This window comes from Sceloporus occidentalis, unplaced genomic scaffold (genome assembly GCF_023333645.1).
Source record: "Sceloporus occidentalis isolate IW3139 unplaced genomic scaffold, rSceOcc1.0.p SCAF_365, whole genome shotgun sequence".
Taxonomy (NCBI): Eukaryota; Metazoa; Chordata; class Lepidosauria; order Squamata; family Phrynosomatidae; genus Sceloporus; species Sceloporus occidentalis.
Window position 1 is genome coordinate 495,863 of NW_028317345.1, and position 10,285 is coordinate 506,147.

Consider the following 10,285-nt stretch of genomic DNA (forward strand, 5'->3'; position numbering starts at 1 on the left):
AATGTAAAAAAGTGATCGTTCCTGATTCGTTCTGATTTAGAACCCTAGAATACAAATAGAACACCGAGCATCCAATGGGAGAACAGCAAGCCAGAGATTCCATCTCCTATTGGCTGCACACTGTGCGCCAGTTTAAATCTAATTCGCAGCCAATCATAAGCAGACTATGGAGCTGATTTATCAATTGGATAGAAAGAGACCGGGGGGGATCTCACTCCAACCCTTCACGTCTTAGTAAATACCACTTTATATATTATTTATAATAATCCCAAAATGTTATATTTTAAGCACCACAAACACCCTGCTCTAGAAATACGCAAACTAAAAATCTAAATTTAAGTTTTTTAGCAGAAAAAGAAAATGACAGCCTGTCATGCATGCGATGCACATTCCCATCATGCACAGCCGGCAGGTCATTTTACTAATGGATTAGGAAAGATAAGGCATCTCTCGGACAGAAATAACCCTTCAGAGGGAAGTATAACAAAGCCAGTTTATTTGTACAGCGCCGACAATGTACACGGCACTTCACAACTTGATACACAGCGGGGGATGCAGAAGAAAGTGATTCTGGTGCTCTTATCACCATAGCAACTGCCAATTATCATGATCATCTCATTGGTTGCTGTGGTGATAAGAAAAACAATCCTTTTCTATGATGACTTTTAATTAATTTGTTTGTTTATTACTACATTTCTTCTGTTTAGAAACACGATTTCATTCCGGAAGAATGGAAGAAACACTTTTTGGGTACAAAGTAACCGTTTTAAACCGTATTCTGGCACCTTTTTCTTAACTCTCGGGTCCGATAGAAGCAGGAGGTGTTTTGATGCAATTTGCGCGCAAAACTATAAAAACGGCGTCACCGGAAGCTTCCGCCATTGAATGCGCGGCCCACATGTGAAATGATGTCATCATAAACACCCCCCCCCCAGCGTCGATGAGGAATAAGCTCAGGCAGGTGAGAAAGGGAACAGGTACGCGGGGGCCAGACACCGCAGCATTAACCCTTTGAATGCCAAACAGCTCTGCGGAAGTCACTAACCTGGCACGCGAAGGGTTATGCCTTGAAGAAAAAAAAAATTCATTCTCATGCAATATTTCTAAAAACCAAATAACCTTGAAAGACAGATTTATGTAGCAAGCATCCGCCTGTGTGTGAAATAACCTCGTATTCATTCACTTACAGAGCCTTGAAATCAGACTTGCATTGCTGACCATTCTGTGACTTTCCTGGAAACATTGTTTCCCCCGCAGTTCATCCTCTGTTTAACCCTTTCACAGCTGCAGAATAAATACCTGATCCTGTTTTGCCCTTCCCCTTTCAGCCATAAGCTTATTGCGAGAACAACACGTTATCCATGCGCGGCGTTCCGGAGGTCAGCTTAACAGCCATCGGAATTATCGTACGTCAGATACCGGATGAGTCTATGTGGCAGCGGCAGCGTGTTTAGCAGCCTGATGCGGTTTATTCCGACGAGTTCTCTGACTCTCAAGCGACACAGATGTGTCAGGGGCCGAGGGGGTTCTAGGAGGGAAGCACATTCTTAGTCTAGAACCAGGAATTCTGTATAAAATATATTTTGGGGGGGTCTACGATTCTTTTATGGATTAGGGGGTCTTCTTACCTGATTTTGCCTTGATGCACTCCCAATCTTCAAAGCTGTCTAAATGTTCCTGCAGCCGAGAACAAAGGGAGACGTTTCCGACGTAATCGAGAAGAACGTCTATAATGGGTCCTGCCCAGCGGCTGAGGTCCGGCGTGGAAACCATCTCGCAAAACTGAGAAAATAAAAAAGATCCAGAAAAATCTAGCGATTTCTCCAACACAGACTGATTTCAAACGGTTTACATTCACGCGGGGCGTCCCTCTATTCTGGAATTCCTCTCTGGTCCACTTTAGGTTTCTAGTTTTGGATCTATGATCCGGTTCTGCCGATGTTCATTGTTCATGCATCTATGCGAGCGCTTTTTACTTTAATATCAGACTTGAAAATAGGTGTTTAATAAATAAATAATGGAGTTTAGAGATGAACTAAAGTTTGGTAGAAAGAAATAGAAATAGTAGGCAACTGGTTTAAGATACATCGGTCTCGTCTTAGATTCAGGAGCCGTATGTCTATCCCATGCATGTTTAATCCCCTCACTGTATTACCCTCTACCACTTCTACTGGGAGGCTGTTCCACTTACCTACCACCCTCTCAGTAAAATAAAACTTCCTTCCATCCCATCTCATCCGTCTAGTATTAGATTTGAGTCTCTTGTAACTTTTCTCCTATGAAATAAACTTTCCTCCTGTCCTTTATTAACCCCTTTATGTATTTAAATGTCTCTCTCCCATCCCCTTAGCTCTCTTCTCTCCCATCTCCTTCTCTCTCCCTCTGTCTCCCATGTCTCTCTCTCCCATCCCATTTCTTTCTATTCTCTCCAATCCCATTCTCTCTCTACTCTCCCATCCCTTCTCTCTTTTCTCTCCCCGTCTCTCCCTCACTCCCATCCTTTTCTCTCTCTTCTCTCCCCTGTCTCTCTCTCCCATCCCTTCTCTCTTTTCTCTCCCCCTCTCCCATCCCTTTCTCTCTCTTCTCTCCCCTGTCTCTCTCTCCCATCCCTTCTCTCTTTTCTCTCCCCCTCTCCCAACCTTTTCTCTCTCTTCTCTCCCCTGTCTCTCTCTCATCCCTTCTCTCTTTTCTCTCCCCCTCTCCCATCTTTTTCTCTCTCTTCTCTCCCCTGTCTCTCTCTCCCATCCCTTCTCTCTTTTCTCTCCCCTGTATCTCTCTCTCCCATCCCTTCTCTCTCTTTTCTCCTCCAAGCTCCAAGGGGGGGGGGGGGGGTCGGGGTGTAATCATTTACCTGCACGATTTTTGGTTGTTTGGGGCCAGCCTGTTCACGGCTCGTCATTTCTACCGGAGGATGCGGCCCATTTCCATAGTCACATTTAAAGCAGGTTTCTCCGTCACATCCCAGGTCCATGATGAACTTCAGAATGCTCAGGAACCTCATGGAAAACATAATGGTGGCCGGGAAGGAGGTCGGGTGGGTGGCGATGTAGGCGTTGATATTGGCGCCATGGTCCAGAAGCAGTTTCATCGTCTTGCAGCACCCGTGGCGTATGGAAATCAGCAGCGGGTTGATGAGGTCTATGTTGGGGTTGGCTCCGGCTTCCAGGAGCAGTTTGGTTGCGTGGATGTTATTGTTCATGACGGCGAAGTAGAGCGCGGTGCTGCGCTTGTCCTCGTAGAGCCGAGCGCGGTCGTGGGAAAGGGTGAAGTTGACGTCGTAGCCGGCGTTGACGAGTTCCTCTAAGACGTCGTCGTTGTTCCGCTCTGCCGCGATATGGAGCGGGCTGATACCGCTGCGCTTCACTCGGACGCGGCTGGTCACCGGGATGAGCATGGAGACGATCCTACGGAGGAGGACAGAAGATAAGTTCTAACGACCTTGCGAGATACTGTATCACATGCAGCCCCATCACACAATCATTTCCATACCGGGAGAAATCTATACTGGATTCAGACAACCGATCCCTTATATATTTCAAAGGATTGTGTCTGTGACCCTCTATCAACCAAAATTATTTTTATTCATTTTTCATTATTTAGAGCAATTCCATACTGGTGAAAAAAAAAATCATGGACACATCTATACACTCTATACTAATCTATATACTAATACTATATATCAGATGGGTCACATGGTCCTTATCTGCCATCAAATTCCATGTTATGTATACATATATATATATAAATGTGTAAGTGTGTGTGTTAGCGTGTGTGGTAGTGAGTATGTGTGAGCTATTTACTAAGGAGTAGGGGGGGCAAGTACCAGGGTGCCAGAATGTGACAGCCCTTCCCTCTGTGTGTGTATATATATATATATATATATATACACACAGTCCGCATACACACACGCTCACACGCATCCCATTTTTGAAGCGATGTTCCTGATTAGAACCAGATATCCCGTTGAGTTTAAGACTCAATTAGTTTGTTTGTTTTTTTTAAGTATTTTTTATTATTATTATTGTTGCTATTTTTATTGTTATTACTATTATTTATTGTTGTTATTATTCTTATTATTAGACATAAATAATAATGTTATCCGTTAAGATCAGGAAAAATAAAGCAATATCTCTAAGAAGAAAAAATAAATAATTTATCACCCTCAAAAGGCGATCAGATCTTTACCTAGATCAGCCGCCCGGAAAAGGTATCAAACCTGATAAATGTTTAAATATTTTTATTGCCCATTTCTTTAAAATCTAAAATGCCGTAGCGTCCGGCCGTCAGAGCCAACCCCCCCCCTCGGCATTATTCTCCTATATCACCCCCCTACTTTTATAATTACGGGTAACGTAACCCCCCCCCCCCCTCTTTCTCCTCTGAGCTGCGCCGTCACATTCCGGAATGTAGCAAGTTTTAGAATACGGTGATTTTTTTTTTTTGTTACAATAAATGATTCTCTAGAGTCTGAAATATTTGGGAGCGCGTCGTGATTGGTGGATTGTGTGGCGTGTGGATGGCCGTCCGCGGGGGCCGAGCCCTGCCATTGCATGAGTACATGATGTGGATGCGGTTACACGTTTAAATTCCTGAACGATGACACAAGACCCCCGCTGGACGGAGGATTCTGTTCGTATTACGAGTGCCAGAAGCATTACTCATTATTTGCACTTTGGGGAAAGCTGTCAGTTTTCTCTTTTTTTGTTGCCCCATACCAGGAACATGTGCGGTGTGTTCGCGAGGAGCCCCCCGCGCGGGGTATTATGCTGAGCTCTCAGGTGTATAACTAATTCTAGGGGCCGCAGGAATTTACATTGGGAATAATAGCCACCAACTCTCCTGGGGTTCTTGGATAAAGGGGTGTGGTTATGCGTGAGATGTGAGGTGTGCGGGTCGCGCAGGGCGCCTGGCCCTTGTGACGCTGAAACGTACTCATCGTTGTCTCGCTTTTTGGCTGCGATGTGAATAGGCAGCAGCCCGTCTTTGTTCTGTTTGTTGGCGTCGGCTCCTTGGGCCAGTAGACACTCCACAATTCCTCATGGCCGTTTTTAGAGGCCTCAAACAGCGCTGTGGCGTTATCGTTGGCTTGTGTATCGATCTCAGCCCCTGAAAGAGAATACAAAGAAACCTAGAACCTGCCGGCAGATCGGCCCCATCCGGCCCCCGTCTAGTCGGCCCGTTTCTCCTGCTGTAAAGACTCGAACCTTAATCAGTCGTTGGTCTCGTCTTAGATTCAGGAGCCGTATGTCTATCATATGCATGTTTTATCCCCTCACTGTATTACCCTCTACCACTTCTACCGGGAGGCCGTTCCACTCATCTACCACCCTATGATATGGGACCTACCACATTTTATGAGATATCGCAATGCCTCCAGCTGGCCGCTCTGGGCAGCAACAAACAGGGGGGTGATGCCGTAGCAAATTTTTGGTTTCGATTTTTGCTCCGTTTTTCTCCAGAATTTCTATGATCTCCAGGTCGTTCCGCGCCACGGCTTCATGCAGCGCGGTCCACCCCCGGTTACAGCGATGATTAACGTCGGCCCGGTACTCCACGAGCAGCCGCACGGCGTCCGCGTTTCTCTGCTCACAGGCTTTGGGATAAAAAGATCTCCCATTAATTATTTACAAAACCCGCATAAATTCACACTTATATTAATTATAATTGGCGACGCTCTGCTAGATAAAACTACCACGGCTTTATCTTCTCCGCCCCGAAAGTTACCTTTATAAAGCGGGGTCTCTCTGGACTTGTTGGCGATATCGGGCTCGGCTCCGGAGTGCAGCAGGAACCGTAAGCGTCTAAGTTTCCCCTCACCGTCGCCATGTACGTTGCCGTCTCCTCCAGCAGGGTCCGCTGGTCAATCGTGCCCGGATACGCTGTAACAAGAACACGACGCGTCAGCCCTGCGCCTGCTCCTAACTTCCAACGGGCGAGAGGGGCAACTGCACCAGGAGTGCAACGTGGGAGACGCGCTTCAGCCCCTCGGCAGCAATGTGCATGCGCCACCTCCAGCTTCTAGAAGTGGATGTGATGGCGGCACACGGTGGGAGCTCCGACCCGGCCCTAGACGCCAAGAGCTCTAGGTACTGCTGTGCCTTGTGCAGAGCTGCGCATGTATAATAGCAAAGGGAGCTTCTGGGACTCAATGGAACTTCTAGAACCCAACAGAACTTCTGGAACTCAACGGAACTTCTGGAACATTAGCCATGGTGTCTGAAGACTTCTAGAACCTGCTGGTTCTCCTTCAATCCCCAACAACCCATCCTGAGATTCCCAATTCCATAATTAAATGGTATTTGCCAGCAACATTGTTACCTTAAATGGGACCAAGGGCCAACACGGGGTTAATTGATGATCTCCCTCAAAATGAATTATTATTAATGGAATAATTAGTAAATTCGTCTGCCCCGGAGTGATTAATTTACGCATAGAACGTGGCCCCCCTCGGCCCCCCCCCGGTACGTTATTAGACTACGGAGGTCCCAACCTTGCAGCAGAAGCTTTGCGCAGCCCAGCGCCCCGTAGTAGGCCGCCTCGTGCAGCGGAAGCCAGCCGTCCTTGTTGGGTTCGTAGAGATGTTTTCCTGCCTTCATCATTTCGTTCAGCGCCTCCTCGTCCTTCTTCATGATCGTCTCTTCGATGGGACTCACTCGCTGGAAACGCATTTCACAAAAAGGTTTAACACCACCGCAGAGACACCCATTACTCTCAGCCAGCACGTTAGAAACTGCAGCATTTCATACACAAAATAGATCAGTGTGTGTAATTGTGAGTGTGTGTGTTTATGTGTGGGTGTAATTGTGTGTGTGTTTATGTGTGTGAATGTTTGTGTGCATGTGAAGATCAGTGTGTGTAATTGTGAGTGTGTGTGTTTATGTGTGTGAATGATTGTGAGTGTGTGTTTATGTGTGGGTGTAATTGTGAGTGTGTGTGTTTATGTGTGTGAATGATTGTGAGTGTGTGTTTATGTGTGTGAATGATTGTGAGTGTGTGTTTATGTGTGGGTGTAATTGTGTGTGTATGATTGTGAGTGTGTGTTTATGTGTGTAAATGATTGTGAGTGTGTGTTTATGTGTGTGAATGATTGTGAGTGTGTGTTTATGTGTGTGAATGATTGTGAGTGTGTGTTTATGTGTGGGTGTAATTGTGTGTGTGTTTATGTGTGTGAATGATTGTGAGTGTGTGTTTATGTGTGTAAATGATTGTGAGTGTGTGTTTGTGTGTGGGTGTAATTGTGAGTGTGTGTGTTTATGTGTGTGAATGATTGTGAGTGTGTGTTTATGTGGTGTGTGTGATTGCGAGTGTGTGTGTTTATGTGTGTAATTGTGAGTGTTTGTGTGTTTATGTGTGGGTGTAATTGTGAGTGTTGATGTGTGTGTGATTGTGAGTGTATGTGTGTCTATGTGTGTGTGTGATGGTGTGTGTTTATGTTTAATCGTGTGTTGATGTGCGTGTCACATGGCGTGTTGATGTTGTGAAAGTAGATCCCATGTAAACGGGTTGATCCTATATTTAGTATGTGAAGAGCTGCGGGTCAAATCAAAGGACACGCCGAGCCCGTGGGAAGGGGTAAAAATACAACGCGACTCCCCCCCGAAACATACAAAACTATGTAAATAACCCCAAAACTGGAGCCCCGCCGAACACGTGACTTTATTGTAACAATGTGTCAGCGTTCTGTCACACATCACAACACACGTGTGTCCCTCTCCGTCTTAGCGTGTTACGGACACTTCTGCGTATTATCAGCTGTGATTGTTTCGCTACAGAATCTGCCGGTGATATATATATTGATACAAATGCAGTAGGTACATTCCAACTGTTACCATGGTTACTGTTCCATATTATATTTAGAATTCCGCCCCTCGTAGATACCCCCGGATATATTTATTTGCTAAAAGCATTAATTCCACTGTTATACACGCCGCTCCAGAACACACAATTATACAATTACACAATTACACATTCTAACACCCAGGCACTGATTTCATGGGTACTGTTACACAATATTATAGCAATAATTAACCCCTTGCATGCCAGCGGGGGTGAGTAATGTTATTAAATCCATGCATTCCCCCCCCCCCCGACACCTTGCTCTGTGCTCCCAATCGCAGACTCGGGGCAGGAGCCACTCACATGGTCTGGTTGGTGCAGTAATAGCTGCCATCATACCTCTTCCTTACCGCCTTCCCTGACCCCGCGCCGGGGGACTGCGCTGTGCTGGATTTGTGTCGGCAGGCATGGAATAAAGAGAAATATTCCGAGTAAGAGAAGCAGGTCATGTCCAGAGCTTGGCAGGAGAGCAGAGAGAGAGAGGGAGAGAGAGAGAGAGAGAGAGAGGGGAGAGAGAGAGAGAGAGAGGGAGAGAGAGAGAGGGAGAGAGAGAGAGGCAGACAGCAGAGGCTCCTTCTGCTTTACTGATAAAGCCTCCTGTAGCCTGAATAGAAGCAGATGGTGGAGACTCCACTCAGCTGCTCCGAACACTTGATTATTTTTGGCCCCAGGAGGAAATGTCAAGGGATTTGAATGACCATATAAGACAACAATGAACTAAAACACACACATACACACATACATACACACACATACACACACACGTACATACACATACACACACACAAACACATAAATACATACACATACATAAACACGCATACATACACACACACATACACACACACACACATACATACACACACATACATAAACACACATACACACATACATACATACACATACACACACACATACACACACACAAACACACACACACACATACATACACACGCATACATACACACACATACATACGCACACACACAAACATGCACACACGCACACACACATACAAACGCACACACTCTCAGGATCCCTAGGTCTCACCCCTGTGGGGTTTCTTTTCTCCGTGGTACAGGGGGCTACTAAGGTGGCAGAGCCTGGACGCTTTTCTAATGATGCTGTGGAAGGCGAGGGTAAGAGGCTTGCCTGGGACCCCGGATACCCTGCAGGGACGATTGGATTTGACACCTGTGTTCTCCCTTTAACCGGAGACTTATATAAATATTATATATATTAAATCCTTGCTGCCCTGCATGGTGCATTTTGCAAATACTGGTGCCCTCTTCCCCAAAATGTGCACCTCAAACAGCCTCGCCCCCAACCTTTTTTATTTCTGATGGATACATCGTGCATGGACTCAGAAACGTAAAAGGAAGTGCTGCAGTGTGTGGCAGGAAGTGTACTCGAGTACGCTTTGTGCTTTCCCTAGAAAACAGACAGGGGAGGAGCAAAATCAGACCAAAATATCATCTTCTTACTGCGATATCTGAAGAACGCCTGCACCGATTTACATGCAGCAAAATGCATTGGAGTCCACACTCAATGAGCTTCTTAATGCATTTTACATGGAAACTGGGCTGGAATTGTGCTTTAAATGCAGACTTCTTAAAATAACAAAGGGACTGCTGAGATCTCTCTCCTGAATAATGTATTCTACCCATACACCCTGCTAATTGACTCTCGGATGTAGCTGATGGCGGTGTGCACTATATGGGAGATGCAGTAACTATATTAGCAGGAGGCAGCTGCTGCCTCGCAGATCACATGCACATTTATGACGGGGCGGCAGGGAACGGCCAATCACTCGGCCAACAACCAGCTGACCATCCGGGAATCTCATTTTACATCAGCCAGAATTTGGAGCCGGTCCATAAAGATGAGACATCGACCTCGCGGGATGATGTAATATTATATCCCGATGTGATTCCACAACAAGTGTAACAACGTAACGCTCGGCGCTAACATGTTTCTTAGAAACATCGGAAGCCTAGAATCTTATGGCAGATCGGCCCCATCCGGCCCCCCGTCTAGTCGCCCGTTTCTCCGCTGTAAAGACTCAAACCTTAATCAGTCGTTGGTCTCGTCTTAGATTCAGGAGCCATACGCCTATCACATGCATGTTTAATACCCTAGCTGTATTACCCTCTACCACCTCTGCTGGGAGGCTGTTCCACTTATCTACCACCCCCCTCTTGGTTAGTCTCTAAGTGTTTCACAATAATATTATCTTATTATCCAGACCAGGCAAACATTTGCAATCCATGCAGCTGTGATGTGTTGAGTACCCAACTGGCACACTAAAGAGTTAACTTTTTTACACCTCGGCTGCTGCATCAGCAATCATCTTATTCTTGACTCATAAAACAGTGAGGCCTGGGTTGCCCCAGGGATCGGTGTGACCTAGGGGCCATTAACTCTCAGCATGCAAAGACTAGGCGAACAC

The 10,285-nt window shown here is 46.0% G+C and overlaps 1 pseudogene; it reads right to left on the bottom strand.

Annotated features, from left to right (window-relative positions):
• Positions 1-1,385: 1,385 nt before the first annotated feature.
• On the bottom strand, positions 1,386-6,668 carry LOC149273604 (ankyrin repeat and SOCS box protein 2-like; annotated as a pseudogene).
• Between the last annotated feature and the right edge of the window lie 3,617 nt (positions 6,669-10,285).